This window comes from Phocoena phocoena, chromosome 6 (genome assembly GCF_963924675.1).
Source record: "Phocoena phocoena chromosome 6, mPhoPho1.1, whole genome shotgun sequence".
Taxonomy (NCBI): domain Eukaryota; kingdom Metazoa; phylum Chordata; class Mammalia; order Artiodactyla; family Phocoenidae; genus Phocoena; species Phocoena phocoena.
In genome coordinates this window covers 97,348,538-97,363,059 of record NC_089224.1, presented here as the reverse complement: position 1 = coordinate 97,363,059, position 14,522 = coordinate 97,348,538, and positions in this window count along the sequence as shown.

Below are 14,522 nucleotides of genomic sequence, written 5' to 3'. Positions count from 1 at the left end.
GATCGGTGCCGACCAGCACTCACCAGCCCGAGGGGCTTGTCTGTTCACCCGCCGGGGCAGGTGATGGCTGGGAGCTGAGGCTCAGGCTTCGGAGATCAGAACCCAGGGAGAGGACTGGGGTTGGCTGCGTGAACACAACCTGAAGGGGTTAGTGCGCCACAGCTAGCCGGGAGGGAGCCTGGGAAAAAGTGTGGAGCTGCCTAAGAGGCAAGAGACCATTGTTTCGGGATGCTCAAGGAGAGGGGTTCAGAGCACCGCCTAAACGAGCTCCAGAGACGGGCGCGAGTCGCGGCTATCAGTGCAGACCCCAGAGACGGGCATGAAATGCTAAGGCTGCTGCTGCTGCCACCATGAAGCCTGTGTGCAAGCACAGATCACTCTCCACACCCCTCCTCCGAGGAGCCTGTGCAGCCGCCACTGCCAGGGGCCCATGATCCAGGGACAACTTCCCCAGGAGAACGCACGGCGCGCCTCAGGCTGGTGCAATGTCATGCTGGCCACTGCCACCGCAGTCTCGCCCGGCATCTGTACCCCTCCCTCCCCCCGGCCTGAGTGAGCCAGAGCCCCCGTATCAGCCGCTCCTTTAACCCCGTCCTATCTGAGGGAAGAACAGAGGCCCTCAGGTGGCCTATACGCAGAGGCGACACTAAATCCAAAGCTGAACCCCAGGAGCTGTGAGAACAAAGTAGAGAAAGTGAAATTTCTCCCAGAGCCTCAGGGGCAGCGGATTAAGTCTCCACAATCAACTTGATGTACCTGCATCTGTGGAATACCTGAATAGACAACAAATCATCCCAAAATTGAGGCGGTGGACTTTGGGAGCAATGATATATACATTTTTTTCCTTTTTCCATTTTTATGAGTGTGTGTATCTGTACGCTTCTTTGTGTGATTTTGTCTGTAAAGCTTTGCTTTTACCATTTGGCCTAAGGTTCTATCTGCCCGTTTTTTGTTTGTTTGTTTTTTTAGTATAGTTTTAATAAGCACTTGTTATCACTGGCGGATTTGTTTTTGGGTTTGGTTGCTCTCTTCTGTCTTGCTTTCCTTTTTTTTCTTCTTTTTTATTACATTTTACTTTTTTCTTTTAATAATTAATTTTTATTATAACAACTTTATTTCATTTTATTTTTTTTCTTACTTTCATTATTTTTTTCTCCCTTTTCTTCTGAGCCGTGTGGCTGGCAGGGTCTTGGTGCTCTGGCTGGGTGTCACACCTGTGCCTCTGAGGTGGGAGAGCCAAGTTCAGCACACTGGGCCACCAGAGACCTCCCAGCTCCATGTAATATCAAATGGCAAAAAGTCTCCCAGAGATCTCCATCTCAACTCCAAGACCCAGCTCCACTCAACGACCAGCAAGCTTCAGTGCTGGACACCCTATACCAAACAACTAGCAAGCCAGAAACACGACCCCAGGCATTAGCAGAGAGGCTGCTTAAAATAATAATAAGGTCACAGACACCCCAAAACACACCACTGGATGCAGTCCTGCCCACCAGAAAGACAAGATCCAGCCTCATTTACCAGAACACAGCCACCAGTCCCCTCAACCAAGAAGCCTAGACAACCCACTGAACCATCCTTAGCCACTGGGGGCAGACACCAAAAACAACAGGAACTACAAAAGTGCAGCCTGCAAAAAGGAGACACCAAACATAGTAAGTTAAGCAAAATGAGAAGACACACAAACACATAGCAGATTAAGGAGCAAGGTAAAAACCCACCAAACCAAACAAATGAGGAGGAAATAGGCAGTCTACCTGAAAAAGAATTCAGAGGAATGATAGTAAAGATGGTCCAAAATCATGGAAATAGAATGGAGAAAATACAAGAAATGTTTAACAAGCACCCAGAAGAACTAAAGAGCAAACAAACAATGATGAATAACACAATAAATGAAATTAAAAATTCTCTAGAAGGAATCAACAGCACAAAAACTGAGGCAGAAGAACGGATAAGTGACCTAGAAGATAAAATAGTGGAAATTATGACTGCAGAGCAGAATAAAGAAAAAAGAATGAAAAGAATTGAGGACAGTCTCAGAGACGTCTGGGACAACATTAAACGCACCAACATTCAAATTAGCAGGCTCCCAGAAGAAGAAGACAAACAGAAAGGGACTGAGAAAATATTTGCAGAGATTATAGTTGAAAACTTCCCTAATATGGGAAAGGATACAGTTAATCAAGTCCAGGAAGCACAGAGAGTCCCATACAGAATAAATCCAAGGAGAAACCCACCAAGACACATATTAGATCATCAAAAATTAAACACAAAGAAAAGTTATTAAAAGCAACGAGAGAACAAACGACAAATAAGAATTTCTGCTGATCTTTCAGCAGAAACTCTGCAAGCCAGAAGGGAGTGGCAGGACATACTTAAAGTGATGAAAGGGAAAAACCTACAACCAAGATGACTCTACCCACCAAGGATCTCATTCAGATTCGAAGTAGAAATTAAAACCTTTAAAGACAAGCAAATGCTAAGGGAATTCAGCACCACCAAACCAGCTTTACAACAAAGGCTAAAGGAACTACTCTAGGCAGGAAACACAAGAGGAGGAAAGACCTACAATAACAAACCCAAAACAATTAAGGAAATGGTAATAAGAACATACATATTGTTAATTACCTTAAATGTAAATGGATTAACTATTCCAACCAAAAGACACAGACTGGATGAATGGATACAAATACAAGACCCACATGTATACTGTCGACAAGAGACCCACTTCAGACCTAGGGACACATACAGACTGAAAGTGAAGGGATGGAAAAGGATATTCCATGCAAATGGAAAACAAAAGAAAGCTGGAGTAGCAATTCTCATATCAGACAGGATAGACGTTAAAATAGAGACTATTACAAGAGACAAAGAAGGACACTACATAATGATCAAGGGATCAATCCAAGAAGAAGATATAACAATGGTAAATATTTATGCACCTAACATAGGAGCACCTCAATACATAAGGCAAATACTAACAGCCATAAAAGGGGAAATCGACAGTAACACAATCACAGTAGGGGACTTTAACACCCCACTTTCACCACAGGACAGATCATACAAAATGAAAATAAATAAGAAAACACAAGCTTTAAATGACTCATTAAACAAGATGGACAATTATATAAATATAATTGATATTTATAGGACATTCCATCCCAAAACAACAGAATACACTTTCTTCTCAAGTGTTCATGGAACATTCTCCAGGATAGATCATATCTTTGGCCACAAATCAAGCCTTGGTAAATTTAAGAAAATTGAAATCGTATCAAGTATCTTTTCCTACCACAACACTGTGAGACTAGATATCAATTACAGGAGAAAAATCTGTAAAAAATACAAACACATGGAGGCTAAACAATACACCACTTAATAACCACGAGATCACTGAAGAAATCAAGAGGAAATAAAAAAAAAATCTAGAAACAAATAACAGTGAAAACATGACAACCCAAAACCTATGGGACGCAGCAAAAGCAGTTCTAGGAGGGAAGTTTATAGCAATACAATTCTACCTCAAGAAACAAGAAACATCTCAAATAAACAACCTAACCTTACACCTAAACCAGTCAGAGAAAGAAGAACAAAAGAACCCCAAAGTTAGCAGAAGGAAAGAAATCATAATGATCAGATCATAAATAAATGAAAAAGAAATGAAGGAAATGTTAGCAAAGATCAATAAAACTAAAAGCTGGTTCTTTGAGAAGATAAACAAAATTGATAAACCATTAGCCAGACTCATCAAGAAAAAAAGGGAGAAGACTCAAATCAATAGAATTAGAAGTGAAAAAGAACAAATGACACTGCAGAAATACAAAGGATCATGAGATATTACTACAAGCAACTATATGCCAATAAAGTAGACAACATGGAAGAAATGGACAAATTCTTAGATAAGCACAACCTTTTGAGACTGAATCAGGAAGAAATAGAAAATATAAACAGACCAATCCCAAGCACTGAAATTGAGACTGTGATTAAAAATCTTCCAACAAACAAACCCCAGGACCAGAGGGCTTCACAGGCGAATTCTATCAAACATTTATAGAACAGCTAACACCTATCCTTCTCAAACTCTTCCAAAATATAGCAGAGGGAGGAACACACCCAAACTCGTTCTATGAGACCACCATCAGCCTGATACCAAAACCAGACAAAGATGACAGAAAGAAAGAAAACTATAGGCCAATATCACTGATGAACACAGATGCAAAAATCCTCAACAAAATACTAGCAAACAGAACCCAACAGCACATTAAAAGGATCATACACCATGATCGAGTGGGTTTTATCCCAGGAATGCAAGGATTCTTCAATATATGCAAATCAATCTATGTGATACACCATATTAACGAATTGAAGGAGAAAAACCATATGATATTCTCAATAGATGCAGAAAAAGCTTTTGACAAAATTCAACACCCATTTATGATAAAAACCCTCCAGAAAGTAGGCATAGACGGAACTTACCTCAACATGATAAAGACCATATATGACAAACCCACAGCGAACATCATTCTCAACGGTGAAAAACTGAAACCATTTTCACTAAGATCAGGAACAAGACAAGATTGCCCACTCTCACCACTCTTATTCAACATAGTTTTGGAAGTTTCAGCCACAGCAATCAGGGAAGAAAAAGAAATAAAAGGACTCCAAAGCGGAAAAGAAGAAGTAAAGAGCTGTCACTGTTTGCAGGTGACATGATACTATACATAGAGAATCCTAAGGATGCTACCAGAGAACTACTAGAGCTAATCAGTGAATTTGGTAAAGTAGCAGGATACAAAATTAATGCACGGAAATCTCTTGCATACCTATACACCAATTATGAAAAATCTGAAAGAGAAATTAAGAAAACACTCCTACTTACCATTGCAATAAAAAGAATAAAATACCTAGGAATAAACCTACCTAAGGAGACAAAATACCTGTATGCAAGAAACTATAAGACACTGATGAAAGAAATTAAAGATGATACAAACAGCTGGAGAGATATACCATGTTTTTGGAGTGGAAGAACCAACAAAATGACTATACTACCCTAAGCAATCTACAGATTCAATGGAATCCTTATCAAACTACCAATGGCTTTTTTCACAGAACTAGAACAAAAAATTTCACAATTTGTATGGAAACACAAAAGACCCTGAATAGCCAAAGCAATTCTGAGAAAGTAACACAGAGCTGGAGAAATCAGGCTCCCTGACTTCAGACTAGACTACAAAGGTACAGTAATCAAGGCAGTATGGTACTGGCACAAAAACAGAAATACAGATCAATGGAATAGGATAGAAAGCCCAGAGATAAACCCACACATATATGGTCACCTTATTTTTGATAAAGGAGGCAAGAATATACAATGGAGAAAAGACAGTCTCTTCAATAAGCGGTGCTCAGAAAACTGGATAGCTACACATAAAAGAATCAAATTAGAATGCTCCCTTACACCATATACAAAAATAAACTCCAAATGGATTAAAGACCTAAATGTAAGGCCAGACACTATAAAACTCTTAGAGGAAAACATAGGCAGAACACTCTAGGACATAAATCACAGCAAGATCCTTCTTGACCCACCTCCTACAGAAATGGAAATAAATACAAAAATAAACAAATGGGATCTAATGAAACTTAAAGGCTTTTGCACAGCAAAGGAAACCATAACCAAGACGAAAAGACAACCCTCAAAATGGGAGAAAATATTTGCAAATGAAGTAACTGACAAAGGATTAATCTCCAAAATGTACAAGCAGCTCATGCAGCTCAATATCAAAAAAAGAAACAACCCAATCCAAAAATGGGCAGAAGACCTAAATAGACATTTCTCCAAAGAAGATATACAGATTGCCAGCAAACACATGAAAGGATGCTCAACATCACTAATCATTAGAGGAATGCACATCAAAACTACAATGAGGTATCACTTCACACCAGTCAGAATGGCCATTATCAAAAAATCTAGAAACAATAAATGTTGGAGAGGGTGTGGAGAAAAGGGAACCCTCTTGCACTGTTGGTGGGAATGTAAACTGATACAGCCACTGTGGAGGACAGTATGGAGATTCCTTAAAAAACTGAAAATAGAACTACCATAAGACACAGCAATCCCACTACTGGGCATATATCCTGAGAAAACCATAACTCCAAAAGAGTCATGTACCACAATGTTCACTGCAGCTCTATTTACAATAGCCAGGACATGGAAGCAACCTAAGTGTCCATCAACAGACGAATGGATAAAGAAGATGTGGCACATATATACAATGGAATATTACTCAGCTATAAAAGGAAATGAAATTGAGTTATTTGTAGTGAGGTGGATGGACCTAGAGTCTGTCAAACAGAGTGAAGTAAGTCAGAAAGAGAAAAACAAATACTGTATGCTAACACATATATATGGAATCTGGAAAAAAATGGTTCTTAAGAACCTAGGGGCAGGACAGGAATAAGGACACACATGTAGAGAATGGACTTGAGGACACGTTGAGGGGGAATGGTAAGCTGGGACGAAGTGACAGAGTGGCATGGACATATATTCACTACCAAATATAAAATAGATAGGTCGTGGGAAACACCCACATAGCACAGGGAGATCAGCTCGGTGCTTTGTGACCACCTAGAGGGGTGGGATAGGGAGGGTGGGAGGGAGGGAGACGCAAGAGGGAAGACATATGGTGACATATGTATATGTATAGCTGATTCACTTTGTTATAAAGCAGCAACTAATACACCATTTTAAAGCAATTATACTCCAATAAAACGTTAAAAAAACTAAATAAGGACAATAAATTAACAGTTATGTAATTATCCTTCCATCGAGGGCTCATTATACTAGTGAGAACACTGTGGTCCCAAATGATTTATTTTATGTACTTGACACAAGTGATCTTCTCCTCAAATTTGGGACTCTTTTGTTCCTTGACAAAATACTCTTTTGAAAATGTGTTTCCTTTTTTCTCTTCTGGCTATTTTGCACTTTCATGCCTCCTATATCCCACATTTTTAATGTGCTTTACCCGTATTATCATATTTTACTCTCCAAGAAATGTTCTGAAGCATAATTTACCATCTTCTTCACTTTATAGAGAAGGAAACTGAGGTTCAAAATGATCCGTCTGTACCTGATATACTAGTCCTTCACTCATTCCCTTCACTTTATTCTCCCTCCAAATGACATGATACATTCATGTGGCCATGTACATTTATATGCCAACAAGAGCATTAGCACCAAACAGTACCAAATTTGTACCTATAGTTCTGAACTACCTCTTCAAAACTAAAGTATTACTTCCAAATGACTATTCGATATCCTACAGACACTCGTAAGTCCAGTATGTTGAGATCCAAATTTAGTACCTCTCATCTGGAAACCATTCCTTTTCCCATAGACTCATTTTTGCCTAAAAGAATTAAATAAATAAATGAAATAAAAATTTCATTGTTCCTGGCACCATGCTAGTGCTTTAAATGCATTATCTCATTTAATCCCCACAGTACTTTTATAAGGTAAGTTTACCATTTTCTATAGCTGAGACATGTGTCATTTGCCCAAGGCTACTCATCAAGTACTAGCTGTAGCCAGTCTGACTCTTTAGAAGAGTCACTGAAACAATAGCCTTTCTTTAAGCCATGTGGGCTGGAAAACCTTACCTTTCTGTCTTCCTTCTTCTTTTTTGGTCATATCCAATTACTCATCCATACCAGTAATTCATAAACCAGTGATTCTCCAACTTGGTTATGCATTGAAATCATCTGGGGGGCTTTATAAACTATTGGAAACCCTAGAAATTCTGATTCATTTGATTTGGGCTGTGTCCAGGGTAGAAGAATTGTTTAATCTTCCCAGGCAATTTAATGAACAGCTGATTTTAACACTCTAAATGTGCATACCCACATCACCATCATCCATCATTCCCACTTCTCCTGCCCCAGCATTGGTTTCATCATTTCTCCCCAGATTTTGCTAGGCCCCCTATACTAGCATCCTGTCCCCAGTTTGTTTCCTTGCCACCCATCCTCCATGATGAGAATCTGAGTGATCTCAGCTAAGCACAGACCTGAAAAGGCCACTTCCCAGATTAAATCTTGCAATGGCTTCCTATTGCCCTTAGGGAGAAGTCCCAGACCCACCTTCTTCTTCTTCTTTTTTTTACTTATTTTATATATTGGAGTATAGTTGATTAACAATGTTGTATTAGTTTCAGGTATACAGCAAAGTGATTCAGTTATACATATACACCTTCTCTTTATTGTACCTAAGCTCTTTCCCACTCTGCCATGGCTCCATGCTTTGCTTCTGCTACAACCCTGCCTGGACTACAAAGTCTTCCCTAGCCTGTAGGATTAAGTTTAGATGTCCTCTTTCTCTGAGGTCTTCCTTACCTGACTCCATCCTCGTGAAATCAATTGCTCCCTCCTCTGTGCTCCTAAAGCACAAAGCTATTAAAATACTTTTATTTTTGTATTAATGTCATCTTTTCTAGATTGTGATCTCACTGAGGGCAGGGAATATTCTGTTCATTCTTCTCCCTTAAGGACATAGCACATACTATAACAGAGTTATTATAAGAATTAAATCATAATAGTTATTGAAAAAAATAATATTAATATTAATGAAAACTTGCTTTTTTATATGTGCCTTCCTTTAATTTTTTTCCTTCCTTTAATTTAAGTAGGATAGCCCCACCCCCATGAGAGACTTCTAAAATTGTATCCCATGGTCGGGAACCAGAAAGAAAAGGAGCTGACTTCTGGATGTCTATACAGATTGTTGTAGTGACCTTGAGAAGGTGAATTAGCCTTTTGACATTACAGTGTTCTATTCTGTAAAATGGAAACAACAACAACCACCATACTTCACAGGGTTGTAGGAGGATTTAATGAGATAATGGATGTAAGGTATTAGCTTAGTACCTGGTACACAGTAAGTACTCAACAAACTTTTTTTCCTTCTCCATGAAGCTTCCCTTGCCTATATTAAACCTTCCTGATGCCTCCCTTTCCTTACTTGTTGGGATTTATTTACTTAATAAGTATTAATTGAAGGCCCAGTCTATCATACACACTTCTCTAAAGTGCTTTACATAGAGCAGTGGAAAACCAGCAGAAAAACCTGCACTCGAGGAGCTTACTTTCTAGTGTGGAGAGAGAGAGAGAGAGAGAGGAAAACCACAAAACAAATAAGCTGTATGAAATAATAGATGATGGTGAGCATTATGGAGAAAAATAAAGCAAAGGAGGGGGACAGAAAATGCTGGGGTAGGGTTACAATTTTAAGTACAGTGGTCAATTACATCCCTTCTGAAAAAGTTATATTGAGGTGAAGGTCCGAAGGAGTTGGAGAAATCAGCCATGTAGATGTCTAGGGGACAGAATTCCAGGAAGGGGGAATAGCAAGGAAGCCAGTGGGACTGGAGCGGAGTGAGCGCGCGTGGAGCGGGATGAGTGGGAGATGAGTTCAGGCCGGGACGTGAGACCAGATGGAGCAGGGCCCTGTCGGTCATTTTAAGAACTTTGGATTTCACTCTGAGTGAGATGAGAAGAGTCTGGAGAGTTATAAAGGGGGAACTGATAGGTTTTTCAGGATCACCCTGGACACCAAGTTGAGGCCAAGCTTTTAGGGCAAATGCAAAGGGAGGGAGACCACACAGTAATCTGGGTGACAGACAATGGAGGCTTGCATCAGGCTGGTGACCATGGAGATGACCAGGCTGTATTCTGAAGGTAACTCAAACTAGATATCCTGTAATACTGGGTACGGGGTATGAGCAAAATAGAAGGGGTTTGCTGTTGTTGTTGTTCTGAGCAATGCGAAAGATGGAGCTTCCAAAACTGAGATTGGGAGTCCATCACAGGAGTGGGTTTAATGGGTAAGATAAGGAGTTTAATATGAAAGTAAGTCTGAGACATCCAAGGAGATATATCAAGTACCTGGTTGTATATACCAATCTGAAGTTCAGAGAAATGATCCAGAATGGAAGGAAAAAGAGCTGTTGGTGTGCAGATGATATCTGAAGCGATGAGAAAGCATGAGATAACCCAGGGAGTGAATGTAGACAGAGAACAGAGGCAGTCCAAGGACTGAGTTCTGAGAAACTCCAACATCAAGACACCAGGTTGATAAGCAGAAGTCAGCAGAGAGTAAGAAAGAGTGGCAGTGAGGCATCAGCAGAACCAGGAGAGTGTGTACGTCTTGGAAGCCAAGTGAAAAAAGTGTTTCAAGGAGGAGGGGGTGATGAAGTGTATTATATGCTGCTAATAGGTGATGGACCTCAAAATGAGGGCTGATAATTGACTACTTGGTATAGCCCTGTGGATGTCAATGATAACCTTGATAAGGACAACTCTGAGGGAGCTGTGAAGGTGAAAGCTTGATTAGAGGTGATGGAGGAAAATGGGTGGAGAGCCTATTCACCAGGTGTCAGGAGTTGTGCAAGTTACAGAGCTTCAAATTCTTCATCCCTCCATTTTCTTCCCTTCCTCCCTACTTTACTGCTTCCCTCTCTCCGTCTCTCCCTTCTTTCTGCCCTTCCTTCCTCTTTCCTTGATCTGTAAAGTGGAATAATAATATCTATTTCACAAGAATTTTACAATGTCTTGTGTGGAAAGCATGGAAGTATGTGGCATGTCCTTCATAAAAGGTAGTCCCTTCCTGCCCTTTTAGGATTCTATGTCTTCTGCCCTCAGTGACTGGGATAAGATCTGCCCAAATAGGTGCCCATTAAATGCTCTCTGATGGAGATGAATTAGGGCTACCGTTCTCCATCTGGTCCAGGTACCTGGTTAGTTGTTTGGATCAAACAGGAATGCATTCTTGTTAAATGTAAGAATGGAATGCTGGAGGCCACGACTGGCTTTTCAGGAAAGAAGGCTTTTGGCTCAGAACGCCATGGAGCTTCTGACTGTAAATAAGAATTGCAATTCTGCTTGGAAATGGGGATAGAAGGTCTGAGAATAAGTGCACTCTGTCCAGGGCAGCCTCCTGAGGAAATGATTTCCGGAGCAGAGTGCCAAAGTGCTTTCGTAAATGACTCTGGCTCACCCCTTTCCCTATCTCCTGCCCTTGTATATGCAACATTTATACAAATAAACATTTGCAGGAGGCATTTGGGAGGAGGCCAAGGTGGAGCACCCAGCAAACAAACAGTAACACCAGAGAACTCAGAACTCCCAAGAATATTCTTTTTCAGAGGAAGGAATTGAAGGACAAGGAAGGGTGGTGGGAGGAGAGGAATGTGTGAGCTTCAGAGCTCCAACTCTTCTCTCAGCTTCTCCTCTCATTCACCACCATGTACCACACCCTCTTTTCCACTAGAAAGCATGATCTTGAGGGAAAGGACCACTTTTTACTCATTTTTGGATTTGGCTTAGTTATCCAGAACGGCATGTTTATCAAGCAACCACTTTGTGCCAGGAACTCTGCTCCTACAGCCACATCTATCGTGCGTTAGATATCGCATAACTAAATAAGCATCCCTTCATCCTTAGAAGTTAGTACTGCATTTGCTCCACTCAGGTTACCAAAAATGTCACCTCCTCATAGAAGTCCCTTCTTCCTCTTGCATGCTTCTCACCTCTTTGGATACCCCTCACTTGTAACACTGTAACAGAAGCTCCCTGAACACAGAACCTCACTGCCTAGAACGGGGCCTGGTATATAGTAGATATTCAATTAATATGAATACATGATTAGTACTCATTTCATGGTCATCTTAGTCAAGTACTTCTGTCTGTCTCCTTTGCTAGACTGAATTTTTTGATGGAAGCGATGGTGTCATTTTCTTCTTGGTTTCTCCATTTTCTGGCACTTAGAAGGTACTCAGTAAATGTTAATGGGATAAACATACAACCAAAAGTCCCTCGTTTTTTATGACTCTCTTTAAAATTATTCTCTACTTTATTAAATAAAATACATAATTTTATTAAATAAATGTGTATTACATAAAATATGGAATAAAGCTGAAAACAGATGAAAAGAGACATATGAAACAAGGGAGGTATAACCATCATGTTCATTATTAGCAACAAATGTTTGCTGCTACATTCACCAATTCCAATGTGTTTATTAAGCACCTACTATGTGTTGACACCATGCAAGGCACTGTAGAAAAGATGGAGATCAAAGCATATAGTCTTTACACTCAAAGTCAAAGGCTAGTGCCCAGATAAGGGTACCAGTGGGGATCATGGAAGAGTATAGTCCAAGTCAGACTGATGTCATCAGAGAAAAACTCCCAGAGGAAGGACCAGGAAAGCTAAAGAATAAGTTGAAATGCGCCATGTATTCAAGTGATAAGTGGCCTGGGATTGGGCAAGGGATAGAGAATGAGGTGAGTAGGGTAGGGAGAAGTTTGCCAGGCAGAGGGAACAGTATTTATCACAGCCTACAAGGAACAGAGTGAAAGGACATTCAGGAAAGTGACAGAAGTTCAAAATGGCCAAAAAAGTAAATGGCCAGTGGCCAGGAGCGGCAGGAGGAGAGAGAGAGAGAGAGCACAAGGTTGAGGAAGGCATGTCAAGGAGGGTCCTGTACTCATGAACAGTTCAGACTTTCTTTTCTGAAACCGAATCCTGTATCTTCTCACCTTTGATTTTCATAAACACACAGAGGCATGCAGAAGATAAGTAATCCACTGGAAAGCCTAGTGAACCGATGTCCAAAGAGGCTGTCAGATGAAAACCTCTGGTTGCCTGAAGACCTGGACCTAAATCCCAAATCTGCACACTCTTAAACCCAAATCACTGCACTGGCAATGGGTATTAGGTAACCTCTCTCCTACCAATTATAATGAACTGGTAATGGATGTCTGGAGTCAGTGCTTATAGAAGGATTCTGTGGTTCCATCTGCCTCTATAGGAAAGAGAGCTAGGCTAGATTCAAGCCGTCTGCCTTGCGGGGGTGAGGGGAGAATTCAATCCCACCTGTCACATATCTGGCATTTCCTGTAACCACACTGTGCAACTCCTCACTTGCACCACGGAGACCTCTACTTCTTGGTGAATTCTTTCTAAATGATCATGATTCTCCATTTACCCCTTTTCCTTGTTTGAACATTTCCTTACCATGACACACATCAGAGGCTTTTCCCAGAAATCCAGAAAACTGCTAGCACGGGCCAGTCTGACTGATGATTGTGAAATTCTCCAAATTCAAAAATGGTTCACTTGAGTCAGGCAAACCAGAAGGAACTCTTACTACTGCCTTCCTCCCAGCCCCAGATTTGTGAACTGAAGGGAATTAAGATGATCCAAACACAAATGTCTTAGCAGTGATTACCACCTCCAGATGTACGTTTGTTCACTGCCATAGGAAGCATTTTAATTAACCAAGCCTTAAATTTTGCAAAATGTATGGAAGCTAAGATGGCAACCCTCCCACAGGGTTGGGATTTCCATGTAAGGTACTTCTCATATATTTCCTTATTTATCATTTTGATAGCACATTTCATTTAGTAAGTATTTATTAAATAAATGAAGGGATGAATTCATTGATGAAATAGGTAAATAAATGATGGCAGAAATTAATGACTTTTATCTAGTTCTAATTAAGCTTTTTGAGGAAAGGACCCAAGAATTTTTCATCTTCATCCTTCCATGGAGCTTATCATAGTATCTGACACCTAATGGTTTCTCAGTAAATGTAGATACTATGGACTATATTCCATAAGTATAGAATACATATATACGTGTGCATGCACACACACACTTTATAGAGCCCACCGCAGCACATTCCTCAGTAAGAACAGATCGAACAATGCATGTTCAGTGCATACTTTATACCATTTTCAGGATTCAGGTTTCTCCACAAGTGGTTCATGAACGATTTGTATCAGAATATAAAAATTAAGTAGGAATAATTCTTGGTCCCCATTCCAAGATCAGTCATGGGCATTTTTAACAAGTTCTTAAGAGGTTCTGGATGTACAACCATTAGAGAATCACTTTCTAAACCAAGAGCTACTTGAGAGCAGGACCTGGGTTTATGCATCTTTGATGCTCTCAAGTGCAATGCAACTTCAGGCCCAGCACACAGTGGGCTTTACTTATTGAATGAAGGAGCTTTCAGGGCAAGTTCTTACCAGATGTGATGACTGTCAAACTGGTGACATTTCAAATCAAGCTAATTGAAAAACAGATGATCCCACAAGGGTCAAATTGTGTACCACAGTTGTTTTCTCCAACATGCTTCTGGAAGTTAAGAGGAGTGCCTCAAGCTTTGTGGAACCATGGGTTCCAACACGCCCTACTATCTGCGACTGGATGTAAGGCATGTGCTACTGGCGTTGTTAGTGCAAATATCTGAACTCAGCAGTACTACCTAATAAACTGACTCTGATCAGATTCTTTGGAAACAGACTCTGGCAGACATTTGCATGTCCAGATGTTTATTAGGAAGTGCTTTGGGGAGATATACCTGTGGAGAGTGAAGGTGCTAGAAATGAGCAGAGAGAGGGATTGGGCTGCGATGTAGTCACAACAGAGGCCTCAGATGATCCCACTGGGGAGCTCTGGAG